Below are 25,353 nucleotides of genomic sequence, written 5' to 3' on the forward strand. Positions count from 1 at the left end.
TTTCTATAAGTTATAGAAATAATTACATTATATTGCTCATTGTCATATCAATAATGAGTCTTCTCTACAAAGCAATGAATCTAATTACTATATGCTATAGCGATATCATACCCTACTTCAAGCTACCCTAACTACAATTGCTAAAATATACCTCGATATATGATGTCTCATTACTATAGCTATAACAATGATGTAAAAAATGAGAATATCTTCATGAATTCAAATAGGACCAAGGCCTAGATTGATAAATAGGACAATATGTTTTGTTCCAGAGAATATGCCATACTATTTCATATTTTGACTAATTTTTTCTTGATCAATATTTTATATATAAATTTATTCAATATTTAAGCTTTCTACTAGAGCTATGATAACTTTGACATTGTTAACTTGTTTGGCAGTGCTATCAAAACTGTCACTTTAGTTACAATCTTGTTGGCATTGTTGATAGTTACCATGGGATTTACTTGAATAGTGAAACATTTGATAAATGTAGCTACATTCAAGGTTAGAATTGTAATGAGGGCATTTACTTTGGTATTTTCTATATTCCCAAATTCATGATCTTAGATAGAGATTTTGTAATTAACTTAATTTCTAAGGTGTTTTTATGTTGATAGTAAGTATTATTTATATTTTATTTCATGATTAATCATAGCTGAAAGGTTGCATGTGCATTCATTTTGCTGGTTTATTCCATGTACAAAGTACAAAACCCATATTTTGATGGTTATAGTTTTTCCTTCTTTTGATTATTTTGGGTTTAATTTCCATTTCATAATACAGATTTTCAAAATGGTTAATTTTGTAGCTACCAAGGGTTTGATGTTTGAATTGAAATTTTGATCAAGATTATTCTATCCTGATTGAAATACCATTTTACTTCCTCTTAACAAGGAATTTCTAGAAGTGGTCTACATATTGATTTGGAGGACAATGAATCCCCATGTGATGGGGAAGTATTATAGGTTCCAAAAGATATAGTCATAGAAGAGAAATGTCTAGAGGAAGAATGAGCAAAAAGGGAGGAAGAAAACAGAACAAGCAAATAGGAACTCAACAAATTGGTGATTTGGTCTTTATTATATTGGAGGCACTTCTTAACCAGACTTAGCTTTATCCATATTTTGTGCTTGATCAAATGGAAGATGCTAAATTTGTAAGTCTCAGAGGTTGTACTTGTAACCTATGTTTTATATACAAATCAAATCTAGTTAGTTTTTTTCTTATTGCTATTTGTTTTTTTCAATTCTCTAGTAGAGGAAGTGCAAAGTTTTTTTCTATTAACTGTATAAATGTTATTTTCAGCTATATATTCTACATTAGAAGAATCAAATGTTTTTTCTTCTACTTGTTGAAAATCTCTAATAGTATAAGCAGATGTATTTTCTTCTTATAGTTGATGAAGATTTTTTTCAATTGTATTGTTTTACAATTAAAAAATTATTTTTTATTTTATAAATATGTAAAGTTAGTTTCTTCTACATTTTCTCTATCAAAATAAGTAACTCTATTTTCTTTACCAAGTGTTCAAACTAATATTCATCTACATTATCTCTACTAGAATGGTTAGATTCATTTTATTTGTCTAATTGTTATTCAAGTTAGTTTTAGCCATATTTTTTATTAGAAAAAGTAGCTACATACTAGTCTTCTCATTCTATCATGGAAAATCAAGGCTCAAATGAGAATGGTGATGCAAAAGTTCCCTAGCTTGAGGTAAGAGGTGTTGGTAAAGGTCACAAGAGAAGAGGAAGTGCTAATAAGAAGAATGATGCAAAATATTTCAAGCTAGCGAATGGTGGTAGAGGCCAAAATAATTCAATGATGTCCAATGCAGTAAGTTACTAAATGTTATATTTTTATTAAAGTTTATAGTAGCATGTACATTATGCTTGATGAAGGCATATATGGTCTTGTAGAGAAACTACGTAGGTAACTTGACACACCATTAATAAAACTCCCTTGTCTAATAGTAAGTTGTATTGTTCCATAGAACATATTGATCTTTTTATTTCTCAATGACCATGGAGGAGCCATCTAGGGCCAACTGTTATGACATGAGATATTTTTTTATCATGGATTGAAACTATTTTGCATACACATCTCGAAGATAGTTAACACACTTCAAGCTAATTAGCTATGTGTCTTGGCCACTAGGATGAAATTTCTTAGAGAAATCTATATTCTTGTAGTGGTCTTTTTATATTGGGCACTATGGCATATTTAAATTGATTCAATGTACAAACTATTATGATCTTCTTTGTTGTAGAATCATTGGTTTTTCTAGTTATATCTTTCAACAAGTTTGTTTGTTCACTCTATGTTTCAACCATTTGAAGAAAATGTATTTTCAGCTTTTACGAAGGTAGCAAAAGGTGAGCCCGCATGTCTCTTTTGAGAAAGTTATCAACTATTGTGTGGATACAAATAGTGTCCAATAATATTGTATATCTCTTTATCATCTTTATTAGTGTTTGGTCAACAGGCAATATTTGTCAGAAATTATCATTATTGTATATCCTTAGATAATTTTGCATTCATGTTTTGTATATTTCTTGTTTAATACAAACAAATTAACATGCTCCCTGGAAGACAAGTTAAATTTTTTAACATCCAATTGATCATGTTTATACAATATGGCAATGATAAAATACTCTTTTTTTTATCATAGACAAATTATCATGGGGGAATTTAGCTTTAGAACATCTTCTACATTTGGACTTAAAGCTTTTCATCATGATTGGTATGCATAATTTTATGGCATCATATGTGTTGTTGGTCAAATTTCCACAAAATTGAAATAGATGATGGATCTTTCGGTATAAATTCTTTTTTTTCTATTTTGAACTTTACATTTCTAATTTTTTTGTGGATACTTAATAAAGACTTTTTTTTTTTTTGAAAAATAGCACTTTGTATCTCATTTTCATGATTGATGAAGTTTCTCTTTATATCAGCTTTCAATATTTGATGTTAGAGCATGCAATCAAACTGAAATGGTAGAATCTATTATTATAAATCAAAGGAATAATTATATTCTTATAGAAAAAAAAAAAGTTTTATTGCCATGTTGAGATATTTTGAATGTTTTTAAACTTATAGTTCATATGGGGGCATGCATTTTAGGGCTTTTCTTCATAAAATTTGATCTGAGCTACTCTTATATCCTTGTGAGACTATTATATGGAAAAAAAGAAGTGATGTTGAAGCTTTAGTGGCATTGGGTTACTACTTCTTTTATGTTATGGCTCTAGCTATAAATGGTAAAGACATTTAATATATCTTTCTATTTAGCTTTGATTTTGTTCATAGTAAAAGATAGTTTAAAAGATCATTTCTTGTAATATAAAGTTACACCAAAATGCACTTTCTTTTGACTCTATAATTAATTATTTTTTCATTCTCAAGTGGAATGTTATATTTCTTGTATTGTTGCTTGACCAAAAAGAGAGAGGAAAAACACATTCTCAAAACACAAGCATTTGATATGAGAACTTTTACTTGCAGTAGTCTATGTACTCTATTTGAAAGGATATCATATGCAAGAATCATGCACTAACTTGACTTTCTATGGGTTGTTCCCTACTTGACAGTGTGAAACAACCTTTAACTCTTCTGCATCCATTCTCAGAACTGCTGGCATGAACTTACCTAATAACTCAAAAGGGAGAAGCCTAACTAAATCTACAACTACATTACATTAGATTCTTGAGTAACCATTTACATTAAGGCTTTATTGGAAAATGAGGTCAGTTGGCTTCCATTCATGTTTCATCCTCACTCTTGTGTCTAACTCCACACTACTCAATAGGGAAGTTAGTGGATATGGCCAGGGAAAGAGAAAAATAGGAGGAGATTTAAAGGAAAAAAGGTTTTTGTATGACACACGATGTCACATACATTTTTGCTGAATACATAGGTTATAGATGTGATGTGATATATTTTAATCTTAGGGACCTTGTTTGTGTGAGGATAACTAAAAGTGCAATGGGAGAAGTTAGGAATCCTACAATTGGTACTATTTTAACTTCTTTATCCTATTCATTACTTCCATGAAAATTTAATGTGTGGACAATGTTTTCACTAAATAATGATATATATGTTATATATAATGAATGATTATGGTATTTTATTTTCCATGGTAATTATATTATCATAATGTAATAAATGGTATAATGTGAATGTATGGTTGTTTGTTAAGAGGGCCCTTGCAACCAATGTGGAAGAAGTTAGACGACACAAACCAAATGCAATTGCTAGAAAAAAAATTTGACTCTGTCTTGGAAGGAATTAATACCTTGATGATCTGGACGAGTTAGCAAGATGATAATATTGTGTTTCATTAACTCATGTAGTGATTCTTTCATGTTCTTGTATTCTTGTCTATTGATTAAGAGTTGAAACATAACTGAAACACCTATTAGTTAGTACCTATGGTGGGTACCCTCTATTTTGTGTGTTGATTCAATCATGTTTGTTATGGTTTTCCTTTGACATATGTGGGTGTGAGGGATTTGAGAATCAATAGGATAAGGTTAACTCACATGCCTACTCATGGTATAGGTGGGCTAGCATTCTACAACCCAAACATATATTCTCTCCCTCTCCATGGTCTAGATGTAGGGAATAAGACACCCTGATAGATGGGAACTTCATCCATCTTTAGTCACTTTTAGTGCCATCAATATAGGTCTGTGAAATCTCATCTCAAGGTGATGGTAGACCCACCAAAGACCTAAAGATAAATATCCAACTAATCACTGACTAGGCTACCGTCGATGATTACTTTGGATATATATCTTCTAGTAATTATTTTAAAAACAAAATAAGTTGGTCAAAATTTTCACCAATGGATCGACCAACATTGGTGGAACTTTCAACCAATCTTGGTTGACATTTCCACCAAAGATTTGTCAAAATTTCCACCAATGCATCAACCAAAATTGGTGGAACTTTTGATTAATCTTGGTCAACATTTCCACTAAATATTTTTTGACATTTTGAGCAATGCATTGACCAGCATTGGTGGAACTTTTGACCAATCTTGGTTGAAATTTCCAGCAAAGATTTGTCAAAATTTTGACCAATGCATTGACCAACATTGGTAGAAATTTTAACCAATCTTGGTAGAAATTTTAACCAATGTGTCCACTGAGATGCATTAACAAGAGAGGTCAATTTTGACCAAATAAATCATCATAATCCTAACTCCTACAAGCTTTGGTCAAAATTTTGATGACAAAAATTTCCAGAATTAGACCAACACGAGTCAAAAATTCAACCAATTTTCATTGAAAAATGAGTCGAAATGTACTAGTGAGTTTTAACCTTCTTATTATGAGATTCCTCTGACTCTTCTTCTTCTTCATTATATTCCTCTTCTATATTATCACCTTTCCCTTCAGTAAGCATGAGAGGTGATTCTATTTTGACAAAATTTTCTCAATGCTTTCTAGCCTTTTCTTTCCTCTCTTTAGGATTTGAGGAATTTGAATCTCAAGTGAGATTATGGTCTTGGCTTCCTCATATGTTCCAAAGTATGTATCTTTGGGGTCTATAGGATCATTGATGCTCAACCTCAATGATATATCTAGTTTCATCAATGTTTACCTCATATGCCAGAGATTTCACCCATGCTATCCTAGGCCCGACTACCTAAATTTGCACTTTATCATAGTCAATCAAGAAGAATATGTCATGCTCATAATCATCAACTAATTTTTTAGGGATCCTAAACCTACTCTGCATCCTTTCCTTAAAGTTTTCAAAATATGAATTTATGATGTCTTCAATGTTTTCACCCATTTTATCTATGAACTCATTAATATGATATAGTATTGGGGTGTATTTCTTCCATACAACAATTCCTTTTGAAGGGAAGAATTTTTGCACATAAAAGAACAAAGAGACTGAGTGAACCAAACTTACATGAATTTTTCTTGGAACCTCAAATTCTCTCCATCTTCTTGCTCAACTAGATGTGTTGAAGCTCGACGAGGTCAAAAGATAGATTCTTCTTTACAACCTTATATGCTAGGTCAACTGATTCACAAGGCATATTGTTTGGTTGGCTTGAACTATAAATTTTGTGAGATATGACATCGATCCTAAACTTAATTTCCATGTCATTTACATTGTTTAATTTCATGCCTCTAACATCCTATTCAACTAGGGTTAGCTTCTCTAGTTTTTCCCATCCAAGGGTTTCTCAAAAGTTACGTACCCAATTATCTTGCGGGTCATCTTCTTCATGATGGAAAAATATTGATTGAGCTAGAATGTCATGTCATGGACTTAGCTCAATATAAACCTAATCCACTTGATTCAAAATTTCTTTGACATATGAATGATGTGGGTCAAACCCTTGTCTTCCAAATGCTTGTGTTCTAGCTTCAACACATCATTTTCACATTATGCACCATATGCCTGATCCATCTCAAAACTGCCCAATTATTGAATAGAAAAGTGATAGAATGGCCTTACATCATGAATGATAAGTATCTTGGGAGGAATAGATGAGTGTGCTCCATGTGGATCCTTTTCCTCATCAATTGTAGGATAAAGCTTGAATTTGGGTGGAATATAGTCTGAACTTTTTACCAACATTTTAGAACACCTTTTAACCTTTGCACTTGAAGATGCTACCATAATGCTTGGTTGTTGAAGAATTTTCAAATGGTTACATTGTTTGCTACTTTCCTTCAACAAATTTTTTTATCTAAATTGCTTAGGGGCTCAAAGAATGTAGTGCTCTATAAAATTTATGAATTTTGGTGAAGAAATGAATATTTCATTTTCACTTTTTATTAGATTTTCAATTTAGGGCAACATTAATGCTCCATACTAAGGTAGGTGAAGGAAGCTTGGTTGGGTTGTTAAACCTTCATAGCACCTTGAAGCTTGGTTAAGCCTAGATAACCATAGTCAGTTGAGTCAATGACTCAAATGAGTCTAACCTTTCTTGGTTAGGCTTAAAGAGTAATGTTGAGTGGTCATTTTTCATGATACTAAATGGAAGGGATCCTTTCAAATCTCTCTCTCAAAAATTTGATCGAGGACCAACTCCAAGGTTCCAAGCAGTCCTACAACCTACTAGGTTTGCTCAGTTAAAGCTAAATATGTATGTTCACAAGGAGACCTTTGTTGGTTCTTGAACAATCTTAGATAATCTATTGCTATTTTTTGAGATGTAGCCACAAAAGAGATATTTTTTCTTGTATTTTTAATTTATGATGAATGCAATTTATCGATGCAATTATATGAATTCTTATTTTAACCAAGTGTTAGAAAATCAAATAACAAAGATGGAGTAATGAGAGATCAAAGAAAATAACTGAAAGGGAAATTCTTAATGGACATAAACCAAGGAAAAAAAACATCTACAAATTAAATTGTCAAAAAGATTGGGTAGGAAACAAATGAAATCAAGAGAAACACTTTCTCAATTCCACTAATGCAATTGTCGATGGGAACTCAATATAAACCAAAATATGTTTCACATTTCATCAAATTGCAAGGCCATAGAAAGTGCACTCATCCGAGACAAAAAAAATTTGCAATAACAATAGATGATCCTTTCTCTCACTCATTACATCAGCATAATTCATTAACAGGAGGGAAACACAAGAACTAAAAGATCAAACAATAATAAAAACACAATAAAACCATTGGCTTCATTGTTATTCATAAACATACATTCACAAAAATAACACACTCTGCAAAGAATAACTACACTCAGAATGAAAGCACCAATAACATATATTATTGTATCAAAATAATGGCCTAAACTACATATTACATCCATGTATTTATAAGAAATCATTGCCTTCATTTGTGTTGGGAGTGAGAGCTCTTTAAATGCAAACTTATTGTAAAAAATTAATAAAACAAATCTAATTATATACAAAATGGCTCTCTAAAAGGTGATAATTAGGTCTCCACCCTTGTTTATATCAATTAAAGCGTGCAAGAGACTTTGCATGACTTAAAACAATAAAATAATGAGAAGATAAGAAGATAGAAACCATTAGATGATCTAGAAGTCTTTGAAAGCTCTAAAAAATGGGATCTTGGCCTTCTTTAGGCATTTCTTGAAGTTGAATTATTGTTAGAATGTGTTTTCAGTGCATGGAATGCTCTAAAATAGCAACTGGTAGTTAACTATAGTGCACCTTTGTGAAAAGCACTACTGCACACCTTGGTGACAAGTTCCAAAAATCCAAAAAATCTTCTAAGTGTCCAAAACTAAATTTCTAGCATCTAGAATTTTCCCTCTTTAAACCAAAATGATGTCTAGATATTTACTCTTGAATCTCTCTATCATCTCTACTACTAGGCTATCTTCTAATAAATCTAGAGCTCCATACTTATTTTTTACTAGTTGTTGATAATTATGGACTTCTAGCTGAGTACTTGCAAAATCCTCAAGCTTGGTTTCTAGCTCCAACAATACCTCTTCAAACTTAAATTATTATCTTATCTAATCATGTGAGGAAGCATCTTTCAATTTTCCTCTAAGTTTTTGGACAAATGATTGCACAGCAAAAATATTGGTCTTAGACTCATCCTCAAAAATCTCAAGGTAAGTATCATTGTAGTACCTCTCTGCTTCCAAAAGTTGCTCTTGAGTTTTGTCCTTAATCCACTAGATCTCTTTGTGTAATCTCTCCATTACTTTATTCCCTATTGATATCTTCCTTATCTAATTGTCAAGCATATCTAATGACTCTGAAATATAAACCTCCATAAGAATTCAATACCTTTGATCCTTTATTGATTTTAATGCCTATAGGTCCTTGGCCCAAGTATGTACTTCATCCATCAGCCCAAAATATTGGCTCACTATAGAAACCAACTTGTTAACATTTTATTGGATGTGGTGTGATAGGATCAAATTACTCTATATTATTTGCACACCTTTCTCCTCAAAGTTGTCCCACCATTGCTAACATGCCTCCAAAAGTGGATCCAACTATGTTCCTACTCCATTTCTTTCTAGTGCCACTACAAGAGTGATCTCTATATTTTCCAGGTCAATAGGGCCCAATACTTTGTTTAGGTAGCCTCTAAGTAGCTCATTCTTCTTGTGCAATATTATTAGTTCTGACTCATCCTGATTCATGTGCTTAAGCACCTCTTTCATGCCTATGGTGATCATCAATTTGGTTGTGTCCATTGTGGGCCTTCCCAACATGACCTCCTTGATTTGGTAATCTTTTGGAGTTAATTCTTTGGTGTCAGTGTGAGGAGGAGGAATGGAAATAAGTGCAAGAAAGTCTTGATCTTTTTTCTTCATTATGAAGGTTGGTGTTATTGCATCACCCTAAGGTGGCTCAAGCCTCTTTACTACTTTAATTAGTTCCTTCATTCCTTCCTCTATTGCCAAGTCCATCTATGTTTTTTGATGAAACATAACCTACCTCTTCATCCTTTTTGGTGTGGTGCCCATAGATGACATATACTTGGCTAAAAAGGTTGGTTCTACAATAGGCTCCTTTCCCTTTTCACTTCTCCCTAGAGTCTTCTCATGTCAAATATCATCAGTAGGGGTGTCTATACTCTATTGGATTAAGGATCTAGCCTTTGTATCTTGAGGATATTGTTGATTTTCTTCTTGTATTGTTTTCTCCTTAGATACTTCATTAGCATGAAGTTGATGGAACTCTCCTTCCTCAATTTTTTGTTCTTCTACCTCTTCTTGACTAACCAAAGGAAGTGGGGTTAATCACCCTTTATCTAGAATGACCAAATACTATGACGGTGATGGTGGAATGCACAAAGGTCCTTGAGGAAGAGGAGGCAATTGATTCTAGTCCTCTCCTAAAGGCTCACTAGTGGGAGTGTCTTTGATCTTCTCACCTACCATCTCAATGCCTACTAGCATAAAGTCAAAGTCAAAGAGGTCAAAGATATTAGTTCCTTCACTCTCCATCTCTTTTATAAATTTTTTATGTTCATCTTCTAAAGTTGATAGTTGGATAGGTTATGTTGGATGCTTTTGCTAAGTGGGTTTCTTGGCTCAAGGGAACAAACTCTATTTTTTCCCCTTCTTCTTCATCCTTGGCTTCTATGATGGTCTCAAGAAGCTGTGGGGATAGAGTATTTTTCTTCTTCTTCAATCTTCTCCTTTGTGTACCCACCATGGTTTTTTTTATCCTTTATCTCTTTGGATTCGAGGGGGATGCTATTGACAATTGGCTATTGAAGGTATGAAATAGTTGTCAATTATAGCAACACATTTTGGTACTCAAAAATTGTCTAAGTATGAATTTGGTTTATATTAGTGTATTGTTTTGTATGTCACTTGTTACTAATGTCATATTATGACTAGAGAAGTTGGATGGAGATTGTATACATGTTGATGATGACATGTATAACCTCAAAAGTTAGTACAGATTGTATGAAAAAGAAATATTTGTGTTTTACCAATAAAATAGGACAACAGAATTAAAGGAAAGGAATTATTTTGTTTACAAAATAATTACTTGACCAATTAGGGTTGACATCCTAGATGTTTACTCTATGTTGGAAAAGTGTATTATGGTCTTAGCCAACTAAAAAAAAATTTGAAAAGGCATGGCATTTATGCAAAGGACATCTTGTGAATTAAAAGTGTGTAAGTGTTGTAAAATTGTGTAATATATTGTGATATGTGAACTTTCTATGAAAGTAATATATGTGAAGTTTTGTAAAGCTATTTTTGTGATCCAAGATTGAGCTAAATATTAGAGATCAGTCAAGAAAGAAGTTACATTACCTATATTCTAGAAGTCCAATTACTTGTTTGGGCATTGAGCTATTCTTGTAATTGGAAGTACATGTTTGGGCAGTGGGCTCATCTTGCATCTACTGTACAACAACTCCTAACAGGGTTGGAATCTCCTAACAGGGACTCTCTATACTAAATTTTTTCATTAACTTCTAACATGGTCTATCCTCTAACAAGGAACTTATATATCAATATATTATCTAGTTTGCATCATCCCCACCGAGGTTTTCCCTCGGCCAGGGTTTCCCTAGTTAACAAAATATGGTGTTATGAGTTATCTTTGTTTATGGTTATTGTTACTATTCAGCATTACTTTATTACTTTATTTTAGATTAAGGTAAAAATAGGTTTTGAAGGGGACCTAAAACCCTTAACAAGAAATCAAAAGATAAACCATAAAGCTCCACCAAGTTTTACAAGGACCTGAAACCTATAGTTTTAAAATATTTAAATTTAGATTTTATAGGGACCTGAAACCACAAGATAAAACCAAAAAATGAGACTAGGTTTTACAAGGACCTAGAACCTAGTTTTTAAGACAACAAAACTAGATAAAAATCCTAAACAAATGACTTGAAACTAGGACAACTACCAATATAGAGACTAGAAACCAAAAACACAAAAAAAATTACTACTATAGTTCTTTGGTCATTTGGACCACCTCTTTTCTAGTCTCTATGGTACTTTGGATGATATTAACTATAGATCCCATAGTTCCCTCATGTACTTTTTTCCTAGAGCTTTATCTAGTTTGTTTACTTGGACCACCTAGAGATATGATTTCTTCATTAGTTCTCTTACCTAAGCTGGCAGTAGCTACACAAATGCTAGAAGTAACCTACTCCATCTTATTACCACTTTCTTTGATCAATAATTAGAGCTTGTTTTCATATTCCTTTAATTTTTTTGGTATATTACCAACTTGAATTTCCATCTGGGTGGTCTTTGCATGATCAATTGGCAACTTGTTATGTATGGTTTAAAGTAACAAATAATATCTAGTTGGCAACTAAAGTTTGTAGATTACTGATTCACCCCCTTCTTAGTAATTCATATTTCTAACAATTGGTATCACAACATAGTTATTCAAAAGAGACTTAACATCTTGAGTAAGATCCCTATGGATATGGAACAACTACTGAAGAACCTTGAAGAAGAACTTGAATAGATTCATCTTCTTACTAAAGAAAGAGATAAGTTGAAGGATAGATATGAAGACTCCAAAGTATACATTGGACAATTGAAGGAAAAGATTGAACATCTCAAATCCAAGCCTGAATCTACTGAATCTGAAACGAGTGATGACATGATTATTCAAAGTTCAATACAAAGTACAAGATCTCAAAGCATGAATTGAAGATTACCAATCTAAAGTTGACTTTGAATAATGATCCTAGCAAGTTGAAACTAATTTGAAGATTGAGAATGTAGATCTTAGAGAAATTTTGGCAAAGAAGACATCTAAATTTGAAACATTGAAAGAAGATCATGAAGAACTTCATAAGTACAACACTATTGTGAAAGGTGAATTAACTCAATGCAAGAAACAACTTGAGAAGCTTTATTCTAGTAGAGAAAAGCTTGAAAGTTTCAATGTCAATATAGAGACCTACTTATGATAAGACTGGTCTTGGCTATCTATTTAATATGTCTGCAAAGAAACCTGAGATAAGATTAGATCCAAAAGAAAAAGCCAAATTTGATGATAATATTGAATCTAGTCAATCTTCTAATAAAACCAAAGAAGTTGGACAAGAGAAGGAAGTTAAGATATTGGATGAACTAGAGAAATTAGAATCTCCTAAGGAAAGTAGGTTGAATTTAGAGGTAAGTTTTTTTCATGTAATGAAATAGGTCATATGAAAAGAGATTGTAAAAATAAGTCATTTAATCATGTTGTAGATTTTTATTGTCATAATTGTCATGGTATGGGTCATAGAGAAAATGATTGTAAGAAACCTAAATAATGATAAAAGGAATAGTAGAATGTCTGGAAATACTAACCCTATGGATAAAAGAAGATCCAATGAAAGGACATTGAGAGAAGGAAGACCTTATGATGAAAGAAGACAGATCATGTGTTATAAGTGTAATAACTTTAGACACATAGCTTGGAATTTTCATGCACTTGATGATGAAAAAAATTCTAGTAGCAGAACTCTAGTATGTCAGTTATGAAACAACTTCAGACACACAAAAAAGTATTGTAGAATGGATAGAAACTTCAGAGCTAGAAGGAACAATGGAAGAAACTTCAGAAATAGAAGAAAATTTGCATTAAATTGATGACAATTGAAATGTTGCCTTGCATGGAAAAATAATTAAGGAAATTATTGTTGTCTGCATATGCATGAGATTACTAATGGTATATTGCTTGATGTGTGTGAGTGTGTTCTCTAACATTGCTAGGATGATGTATTCCTTAGTATTGTACAATGATTTATCCCTCTTGTGTGACTGTACTCGTCACCTACAATGTGAATTTCTTAATGCCTTATTTTATTTGACTAGAGCTAAGTTCCTCATGTTGTTGGGCTAGCATTGGTTTTTGGTATTTTCCTCTCTTGGAGTAGTCATCAAATTTTATCCATCACTCTCTTTGTGGCTGTTGTCACACTTGGATTATTGTTAAAATGTGCACTTTTTGATATTTACTATTGGAATTGATAATTGCCTCATTTGAGATTTTTGATTATGTTTCATGATGACTATTTTGGATGTGTTTTACTGCTACCCTAGTTGTGTGTTGTGGCTCTACCATATTCAACTCGAACCTCTGGTAGTACGTACAAGGGATAATATCATGGAGAACATGCTAGTGTGTCTTTGATAGATTTAAAGTTTTTAATATAATTGGATAGTTTAAAAGAAGAGTAAATGTAATGTTATTCTTGAAATAAATTAAAAGATATCTAATTATTTTATGGTAAGTGACTCTTGAACCCTTGCTTTGAAAACCTTTTAGTTTCATTGTGCATTAGTGCTTATGTTATGTTTAATTAATGAAATTATGAAAGAGAAGCAATGATGGTTTTAGTGTTTGAATTACCTTTCATTCCATGTCTTATGTTCTTTTGGGCATGTGTGTTCTTGAGTGCTTTTGGATGTTTTCTCCATTGCTTTTCTTGGCTAACGAGACTATTGATTTTGCCTGGGGTTTTGTCTTGAGTGGTGACTCAAAATCTTAGGTCTTAGGACTCTCTTAGCTCCATCTTATTTTAGTCCTCATCGATATCTTTTTTATGCTTTTCAAATGGAGTTAATTAGAGTTCGATCGTGAAATTTTTGGCCTCTGGAGTGAAGGTAGTTTTGTGTTGATTTGAAATTTCACATGAGAAACTAGTCATCATGCACTTTCTTGCCTAGTTCATTGGACTTTCTTGCCTAGTTTGTTGAGAAACTTTGCACAAGAATGTGCTAATGTGAAATTTCTTCTAAGGAACAACAAGCATATCATTTGCACTTTTGGAGTTGTAGGTCGATGTTCTAAGTACCCTTTTATTGAGTAGAGGCTAATTCAATCATGACATATCATATTTATGGCGATTGGAGAAGTTTAACTATTCATGTTATTCGTAATGCAAGAGTTGTCTAGTCTTCATAATCTACAACGTATTTGTTGGATTTTGTGCTTGGGTTTGTGTGTTTCCTTTTGCACAGAACCACCCTTGTGAGGTGAAGTGTGGTTCGGGAGCATTCCTTAGTTGAGGTTGATGTTGCCTTGTCATTTGGGAGTGACTCGATTCTTTGATGAGTCTAGATTCTCCTTTTTAGATGTTGACTTGGGCACATCTTTGTATCCTTTTCTCTCTTGAGAGAGTAGGTTAGCGTGGTTATGCCACTAGCTCAGATAGTGTTTTCAAATGAGTATGTTGATGGTTGGTGGAATGGTGAGTTCCTTAATGTGTGTTGGGCTATTTTAGTGCAGAGGTTGAGAGAGACTCCCTCTAAGTCCTAATACTCTGCAGATCTTTTTCCCCAAACTTGTTTCTTCAAGAGGATTGTCTTAGTCAAGTTTTCTCATTGATTGTTGACTTGAGGTTGGAGATTTAGTTTAGCAGTAGGTTTGGTGTGGTATTCCTAGCATGGTGCTAGAGGGACATGGTATCTTTGGATATATGTGACCATCTTATGTGTTGGTATGAGGATTTTACATGATTGTGTCCACTGATAAAAGTCTTCAAACCTTGTGCAAAGGTGATATCTTGTTTGGTTGGGTTGTGTAACACTAGTTCCTAGTGGTAGTTGAGCTTTTGTACCTTAGAGAGGCATTTTGCTCCTACACTTGGTGGTGAGTAGTCTTTTGGAGTGTGTAATGTGTTAGTAAACAGTCATCCTCTTTGTTCAAGGGTGAGTTTATGTGGATTCCAGAATGATCATGTGTAACATGATAGTATTCTTGGGAACTTTGGGATGGTTACTCCACATGATTCCTACTCATGTTGGAAGTGTGTCATGTTTTGACCTGGATTTGTGGTCAGGTGGTAGGTGCATGTTTAGTTTGGGCACTAGTAGATGAGGTAGAGTGGCTTGTTCCTTACCTTGTATTGTTGACTTTTTGGCTACATGGGTTTTTCCTAGCACCTAGAAGGTTCCTTATTGGAGGACCTTGTGTCAGTGTGACACCTTTCTCTTTTTGTTGACCTATTTGGGGGTTGATGTGATAGTTTGAGAATGTTAGAGTGATTTGGTTTGACTTATGGAGAGTTTGTTGAGCCATTCCCATTGCTTAGTTTTGACTTTTGGTTTTTTATGTGTTTTGGTTTCTATTCTTGGATTGCAGGCTTCCAAGAGTAAGCCTAATATTTGGAGGGGATGATGTAGTGCCTCTCCCATTTGAATTTTGTAAGTCATCTTGATGGATGCAACCTTGTTGATCTTTTGTTGTGGTGGATCATAATTGGGACCATGAGTGGTCTACATTGTTGAGGTGATTTGATTTATGTTTTTGTATCAGTTGCCTTGATTATGCTTTGGCTGAGTTTTGAGATTATGATGTGATTTTTGTTCACTAAGGTTTTTGCCAATGGTTACCGAGATTGATGTGGTATCATGAGGTTATTCCATGATTACCCTAAGATGTGTGCAGAGATTTCACTGTGTACTTTTTTACCATGCTACATTGGACTAGGTTCCTGTAGCAGTGGTTAGTCATGTTTATGACTGTGTTCACTTATGTGATTTAAGTACCCTTTTTTTATTTTTTAATCAACCATTATTAAATGATTAAATAATTAGAAATGGATTGTTCAAGTTAGATTATTTGGTTATGTGTTGTGGACATTTACCTTGTTATATTTTGATTTGAGGCATATTTGCTGCTTATGTTTTACATTTGAGAGGACCTAAGGGTTAGATGTTATACCTTGATTTTAGTATCATAGATGTTAGGTTACTATGTTTTTCAGTTGATCATATTGCATGATGATGCCATTTTGAGATGACAGTATGTTTTATGATGATATTTGGTTATTCGGTATTTGCAAATATCACTGATTATGTTATGTGATGGATTTAATGCTATGGTTATTTACTTCATTCTTGCTTTATTATGCTTTATGAAAATGTGAGTGATGTAAATAGATTATTTTAATATAATTAAATAAATGGTTAAATTAGGTGATTTAATGCATTGATTTCTTTGGCTATGTTATTATATGCAATTGCACATGATCATGTTGTTTAGTGTGCATGATTTATATCCCTGGCAGTGGCACATGGAGTTAATGATTCAATTATTAATATTTTACCAATATCGTCCCTTTTTTATGGACATATCCTTATTTTAATTGTTTAATTAAACCTTTCGATGATTATTAAATCTGAACTCATTTGTATTATGTGATTAGACTAGTGAGCATCTCTGTGCATTTAGAGGTTTGCATTGTCGCAAAGTTGTTAAGGAAATTTATGTGTTTTTGGGTTTTTGGGCTTTTTAATTGATTTATTTTAATTTCTGGCAGCTTTTCCATAGATGATTTCCTATTTCTAGGAATAGCCTAGTTTCATTTGGGTTTATTCGAGGTTTGACTATGTTGGCTAATTATTTTCCCTAATTGATTATTCACTTGAAAAGTGAATAAATGTCCAAAAAAGAATTTAATTTCTCACTTCTCACTTTTGAATTAAAATTTTTTAGAGTAAAACCCAAAATCCTCTTCATGAGGATTTATTGTTTTGTTCATTGTGGAAGCTACGAGCATGGGATCGTCGCAAGGGTGAGCTCATTGGATCCAGCTCAGGGAAACCTTGGATTGCTATGATTTTCAACTACTTCTATGGGCTATTTATTTTATGGTTTAGATTCCCATTTTTCCCTTTTGGCTGTGAGGTAGGGCTTTCCTATTTTATTGTTTTTGCTTCATTTCAGCTTCTATTTTTCATAACCATTTTTTTGGAGGATGAGAACTATTGTTCCCCTCCATTTTTGTATGCTAGTTCTACCTAATTTGGCAAGTACGAACATTTCCCTATTTTTGGAGATGAGGGTTTGGGCTTTTGCACCATTATGCTGGTCATTTTTGCATATGGTGTTTAAACTTGTTTATTTTTGAAGTTTTGGGTTTTTTGTACTCAAAGGCCAAATGGGTTTTAATTTTGAATTTTTTTTCCAAAATTTGAGGTTTTTACCTCATTTTGTGTGCTACCCTATTTTCTTTGGTTTTCTTGGCACAATGTGGGTCATGAACCTAGATGATCCATTTGGAAATCAATCAGACCACTTTTGTACTTTTATGTTTGCATTGGGATGCATGTTGCATTCATACTCCCAACCTTGTGTTCATTTGAGTGATTTTTATACTAGTTGTTTTGGTTTCTTTGGACCTTTGTTATTTTTTTGTGGACACTATGATTTGTGTAGAATCCATACTCTCAGATTGAGGCCAGTTGAGTGATTTCATGATGTATGGTTTTATTGGCTTTGGAGTTTGTGTAGAATATGTCCTCTTGAGTTGCTTTCAATTGGGTGTTTTATTTTGCATTATGTTCTCATCTAGTTCTTGTGTTATGATCTTTTTGATGGTGGTGCACCACACATGAGTATGTGTGTGTACAATTGTCGAGTGAATTGCAGGGCTCAATCTTCTATGGTACTTATGAAAGTTATGATCATTAGGGTTGGGATGGGAGTATGCATGCCCACAGGCATTTGTCATAGGATGAGCATAGGTAGGGTAGGGTAGCATATGGAGGGGGCTTCTATCTTGTAGCCTGGTGATCATGGCACCATGGGTTGCAAGAGGGAGCTTTATATAAGTGATAACTAAATAAAATATGTTAATGGTAATAAAACTTAAGATAATAAAATGTGTGAGCACCTTATTAAGTTCGAGGACACAATGTGTGAGCACCTATTTAAGTTTGACGACACACAATCTAAGCTTGGGCTTTTTGATGCCATGTGACTTTCCATGATGTCAACCCCTACTTAGTAGCCTTTTGAGTGTCTGACTAGGACTTGTATTTCTTGCATTGTCTTAGGTTCTTGGTTACATCCATCATACTGTCTGGCATGAGTGTTAGCCATGGATGTTATTTTTGTATGTTTTTGGTTGGATCATTATCTCCATCAGCACAATGGCTATGGACCTATGTGTGCCACATGGTTGGGAGGTGTAGCTACCTTCACCACTACTGGGGACCGATGTATAGAGATGGTCTTTTCCCTAGTGCAACCGTTGATAGGTGTTTTCACTTATTACTTTGGATTCTGAAGTATGCTTTCTTGTGATTTATGCTTTCAATGGAATTCTTAGATATAATTTTTAGATGATGTTAGTTTATTTGATGCATTCCCATATTATAATGTTTAGCATATGACTAGATGATGTGAATTGTTGTATTGGATTATTTATTGCTTAATGGTTTAACATGTTAGATTTTTGTATTATGATGATTACTATGGGATAGGAGATGTTATCTACTGGTAAAATTATCTTATGCTTTACCACTAGCATGTTAGATTTCCTTATGCTTATATTGTAGCATGTTTTAGTAGTGATGTCCCTATTATAATAGTACCGATGATCTGATCGGTAGCTTGGGATGTTATGTGTAGGAGATGGCTAGGATCCATGATGGTCTTATGATGTCATTGATGGCTGGGAGGAACCACGTACTTAGTTTGGTTGTTTAGTTATCATGATGTTATTTCTACACATTGCGATGTTGCTTATGTTCACTACGATGTTGCTTTATGTATGTTCTTTACTACTTGGTTTAGATGGATAGATGTTCCTCTTTCTTGTTCCTTGGCATATATTTGATTATGCACTCGAGTGTTTGCTCTAGATCTATGTGGATTTGGTACTCCCTGGTGTGGAGGTGTTTTTTCCCATTTCATTCCTTTTCTTGACCCTTAAGGTAGTTTTCTTACTTTCCTAGGTGACCATGTGTCAGCATGGTGTGATACAATAAAGTGTTGCACGCCCATTGGAGTTCTATCATGCATCCCCTGGTTCTATCATGTGACACTTTCCAGTATCACACCTCCTTATAAGAACTATCATATGATAACCTTAAAGTATCACACGCCTTTGAGAGAAGTATCACCCAGTCCTTAAAAGTGTCACCCTCCTTCTTTATGAATGTCACATGATACTTTCTAGTGCTATATTAAAGTATCGCCAAGATTTTTTGCAAAACTTGTGCGGGTGGACAATGGGAACTATTTGGTTTGAGCTAAACTTTTTGGGAGTTGTTTAGGGTACCCTCTTAGGTGTTCTTTAGTCATTTGGTGTTGCATTTTGAATTTAGAATGTGTTTGATTTGAATTCAACCTTGCATTCTTCATCTTCCATCATTTTATTCGATAGTGGCATTTGGAGATTCATTGGTTGTTGGGATTGTTAGTGAAGTCTTTCATTGTGATATATGTGATCTCTTTATGATGTGTACATGTGCATCCATACTTTAAAAAAAAAAAAAAATGATCTTGGCTTGAATTGAATCCTTGTTCCAAGGATCTCTAGGTGGGGCATTACATCTAGTATCAGAGCCCATGTTCAAATATTGTGATCTCTGTGTATATATTGCCCATATGGTTGTTGTTGTGTTGGTTGAGTTCAAGTGTCTTGGTGAGAACTCATGATCTTTGTTGCTTTGGTATCTACTGGTGATGGACTTTCTTGTCCAATAGATGCAACTAAATCAGTGTGAGGAGAAGGAAGTGTGTATTCTATTGTTTTGTAGATGGAATCAATGTGCCTTGTTGAGTTGGTTGTTTGTGTGATCTCCTTGGATGGAACCACTGATTGGTGTCCTTGTGTTGGCTTTGAGTGCCTTCTTTTGTTCTCCTTATGGAGTTAGGTGCATTGTTCCCTATTTTCTCCTAATTGTAAGTAAATAAATGAATCTTATTTGTGATTCCATGTTATATCATTATAGTAATGAAATGCTTCCTTTCATTGAGAAATGAGTGTTTATTGTGAATCATTGCAAAGGAGTAGGTTTTGCATTATATCCTTGGGTTAATGACTTAAGTCCCTAATCTGATTACTTTTTAAGCTTATGGAAATTTGCAATAAATTGATGAATATTTAAATGTTTCATTGCATGTAAAAATAACTAAGGAAATTCTTGTTTTCTACATATGCATGAGGTTACTAATGGTATATTACTTGATGTATGTGAGTGTGTTCTCTAATGTTGCTAGGATGATGTATTCCTTAGCATTGTGCAGTGATTTATCCCTCTTGTGTGATTGTACTCATTCATCACCTGTAATGTGAATTTTTTGATGCCTTATTTTATTTGGTTGGAGGTACTTTCCTTATGTTGTTGGGCTAGCATTGGTTTTCAACATTTTCCTCTCTTGGGCTAGTCATCAAATTTTATTCATCACTCTCTTTGTGGCTATTGTCACACTTGGATTATTGTTGAAATGTGCACTTTTTTATATTTACTATTGGAATTGACAATTCCCTCATTTGGTTTTTTTTATTATGTTTCATGATGACTATTTTGGATGTGTTTTACTGCTGCCCCAGTTGTGTGTTGTGACTCTACCATGTTTAACTCAAACCTCTGGTTGTATGTTCAACGGATAATATCGTGGAGAACATGCTAGTGTGTCTTTGATAGATTTAAAGTTGTTAATATAATTGGATGGATTAAAAGATGAGTAAACATAATGTTATTCTCGAAAGAAATTAAAAGATGTGTAATTGTTTTATGGTAAGTGACTCTTGAAGACTTGCTTTGAAAACCTTTCAATTTCATTGTGCATTAGTGCTTATGTTATGTTTAATTAATTAAATTATGAAAGAGAAGTAATGATGGTTTTAGTGTGTGAATTACCTTTCATTCCATGTCTTATGTTTTTTTGGGCATGTGTGTTCTTGAGTGGTTTTGGATATTTTCTTCGTTTCTTGTCTTGGTTATCGAGACTATTGATTTTGCCTATGTGTTTTTGTCTTGAGTGGTGACTCAAAATATTAGGTCTTAGGACTCTCTTAGCTCCATCTTATTGTAGTCCTCGTCGATATCTTTTTGATACTTTTAAAATAGAGTTAATTTGTGTCTGGACATGAAAGTTTGGTCTCTGGAGTGAAGGCAATTTTGTGTTGATTTGAAATTTCATGCGAGAAACTGGTGGTCATGCACTTTCTCACCTAGTTCATTGCACTTTCTTGCCTATTTTTTTGAGAAACTTTTTCTGAGAATGTGCTAATGCAAAATTTCTTATGAGGAACAACAAGCATATTGTTTGCACTTTTGGAGTTGTTGGTCGATGTTCTAAGTACCCTTTTATCAAGTAGAGGCTAATTCAATCATGACATATTATATTTATGGCAATTGGAGAAGTTTAATTATTCATGTTATTCGTAATGGAAGAGTTATCTAGTCGTCATAATCTAGTAGGTATTTGTTGGAGTTCATGCTTGGGTTTGTGTGTTTCCTTTTGCACAGAACCACCCTTGTGAGGTGAAGTGTGGTTTGGGAGTGTTCCTTGGTTGAGGTTGATATTGCCTTGTCATTTGGGAGTGACTCAATTCATTGATGAGTCTAGATTCTCCTTTTTGGATGTTGTCTTGGGCACCTCTTTGCATCCTTTTATCTCTTGAGAGAGTAGGCTAGCGTGTTTATGCCACTAGCTCAGTTAGTGTTTTCATATGAGTATGTTGATGGTTGGTGGAATGGTGAGTTCCCTAATGCGTCTTGGCTTTTTTAGTGCAAATCTTGAGAGAGACTCCCTCTTAGTCCTAATAATCTGTAGATCTTTGTCCCTAAACTTGTTTCTTCAAGAGGATTGTCTCAGTAAATTTTTCTCATTGACCATTAACTTGAGGTTGGAGATTGAGTTTAGCGATAGGTTTGGTGTGGTATTCCTAGCATGGTGTTGGAGGGACATGGTATCTTTGGACACATGTGACCATCTTATGTGTTGGTATGAGGATTTAAAATGATTATGTCCACTGATGAAAGTCTTTGAACCTTGTTGAAAGGCAAAATATTTTCTAGTTGGGTTGTCTAACCCTAGTTCCTAGTGGTAGTTGAGCTTTTGTACCTTAGAGAGGCATTATGCTCCTACACTTGGTGGTAAGTAGTCTTTTGGAGTGTGTGATGTGTTAGTAATCCATCATCCTCTTTGTTCAAGGGTGAGTTTACATGGATTCTAGAATGATCATGTGTAACATGATAGTATTCTTTGGAACTTTGGGATGGTTACTCCCCATGATTCGAAATCTTGTTGGAAGTGCGTCATATTTTGACCTAGTTTTGTGGTCATCTGGTAGGTGCATGTTTAGTTTATGCACCTATTGATGAGGTAGAGTGGCTTGTTCCTTACCTTGTATTGTTGATTTTTGGCTAGATGGGTTTTTCCTAACACCTAGAAGGTTCCTTGTTGGAGGACCTTATGTCAGTGTGACACCTTTCTCTTGTTGTTGACCTATTTGGGGGTTGATGCCATAGTTTGAGAATGTTAGAGTGATTTGGTTTGACTTGTGGAGAGTTTGTTGAGTCATTCCTATTGCTCAGTTTTGACTTTTGGTTTTTGATGTGTTTTGGTTTCTATTCTTGGATTGCAGGCTTCCAAGAGTAAACCTAATCTTTAGTGGGGATGATGTAGTTCCTCTCTTATCTAAATTTTGTAATTCATCCTAATGGATGCAATCTTGTTGATTTTTTTGTGGTGGATCATGATTGGGACCATGAGTGGTCAACGCCATTGAGGTGATTTGATTTATGTTTCTATATCAGTTGGTTTGATTATGCTTTGGTTGAGTTTTGAGATTATGATGTGATTTATGGTTCATTGAAGTTTGTGTTAGTAGTTACCAGGATCAATGTGGTATCATGAGGTTGTTCCATGATTACCCTGAGATGTATGCAAAGATTGCACTATGTACTTTTTTACCATGCTACACTGGACTAGGTTCCTATAGCAGTGGTTAGTCATGTTTATGACTATGTTCACTTATGTGATTTAAGTACCCTTTTGTTGTTCTTTAATCAGCCATTATTAAATGATTAAATGATTAGAAATGGATTGTTCAAGTTGGATTATTTGGTTATGTGTTGTGGATATTTACCTTGTTATATTTTGATTTGAGAGATATTTGTTGCTTATGTTTTACATTTGAGAGGACTTGAGGGTTAGATGTTATACCTTGATTTTAGTATCAGAGAAGTTAGGCTACTATGCTATTTAGTTGATCATATTGCATGATGATGTCATTTTGAGATGATAGTGTGTTTTATAATGATATTTTGTTATTCGATATTTGGACATATCACTGATTATGTTATGTGATGGATTTAATGCTATGGTTATTTACTTCATTCTTGCATTGTTATGCTTTATGCAAATGTGAGTGATGTAAATAGATTATTTTAATATAATTAAATAAATGGTTAAATTAGGTGATTTAATGCATTTATTGCTTTGGCTATGTTATTATATGCAATTGCACTTGATCGTGTTTTTTAGTGTGCAAGATTTATATCCCTAACAGTGGCACATGGATTTAATGATTCAACTATTCATATTTTACCAATGTCATCCCTATTTGGTTGATTTATCCTTATTTTAATTATTTAATTAAACCTTTCAATGATTATTAAATCCAAACTCATTTGCATTATGTGATTAGACCAATAAGCATGTCTATGCATTTAGAGGTTCACATTATCGCGAAGTTGTTAAGGCAATTTATGTGTTTTTGGGTTTTTGGGCTTTTTAATTGATTTATTCCAATTTCTAGCAGATTTTCCATAGATGAATTCCTATTTCTAAGAATAGCCTATTTTTATTTGGGTCGATTTGGGATTTGATTAGGTTGGCTAGTTATTTTTCCTAATCGATTATTTACTTGAAAAGTGAATAAATATCCAAAAAGGAATTTAATTTCTCACTTCTCACTTTTGAATTAAAAAGTTTGAGAGTAAGACCCAAAATCCTCTTCATTAGGATTTATTGTTTTGTTCATTGTGGGAGTTTTAGGCATGGGATCTTCGCGAGGGTAAGCTCGTTGGATCCATCTTGGGGAAACCTTGGATTACTGTGATTTTCAACTACTTCTATGGGCTATTTATTTTATTTTTCAGATTCTCATTTTACCCTTTTGGTTGTGAGGTAGGGCTTTCCTATTTTATTATTTCTGCTCTATTTCAGATTCTATTTTTGGTAGCCATTTGTTTGGAGGATGAGAACTAGTGTTCCCCTCTATTTATGTATGCTAGTTCTACCCGGTTGGGTGGGTACAAACATTTCCCTATTTTTTGAGATGAAGGTTTGGGGTTTTGTGCCATTATGGCCATTTTTGCATACAGTGTCTAAACTTGTTTACTTTTGGATTTTTGGGGTTTTTGTACCCAAAGGCCAAATGGTTTTTAATTTTGAATTTTTTTCCAAAATTTGGAGTTTTTACCTAATTTTGCATGATGTCATGTTTTCTTGGGTTTTCTTGGCACAATGTGAGTCATGGCCTTGGATGATCCATCTAGATATCAGTCAGACCACTTTTGCAATTTTATGTTTGCATTGGGATGCATATCACATTCGTACTCCTAACCTTGTGTTCGGTTGAGTGATTTTTATACCTATTGTTTTCATTTCTTTGGAACTTTGTTATTTTTTTATGGACACTAGGATTCATGTAGAATCCATACTCTCAAATTGAGGCCAGCTGAGTGATTTCATAATGTATGGTTTTATTGGCTTTAGGATTCGTGTAGAATCTGTCCTCCCGAGTTGCTTTCAATTGGGTGTTTTATTTTGCATTATGTTTTCATCCAATCCTTATATTATGATCTTCATGATGGTGGTGTGCCACAAATGAGTACGTGTGCATACAATTATCAGGTGACTTGCAAGGCTTGATCTTCTGTGTTACTTTTGAAAGTTATGATCATTGGGGTTGGGATGGGAGTATGCATGCCCACAAGCACTTGTCATAGGATGAGCATGTGTAGGGTAGGGTAGCATATGGAGGGGGCTTCTATCTCATAGCCCAATGATCATGGCACCATGGGTTGGTAGAGGAAGCTTTATATAAGTGATAACTAAATAAAATGTGTGAATGGTAATAAACTTTAAGATAATAAATTGTGTGAGCACCTGATTAAGTTTGAGGACA

The sequence above is a fragment of the Cupressus sempervirens genome, chromosome 10, assembly GCF_028749045.1.
Source record: "Cupressus sempervirens isolate cs-2001-9-10 chromosome 10, ASM2874904v1, whole genome shotgun sequence".
NCBI lineage: Eukaryota > Viridiplantae > Streptophyta > Pinopsida > Cupressales > Cupressaceae > Cupressus > Cupressus sempervirens.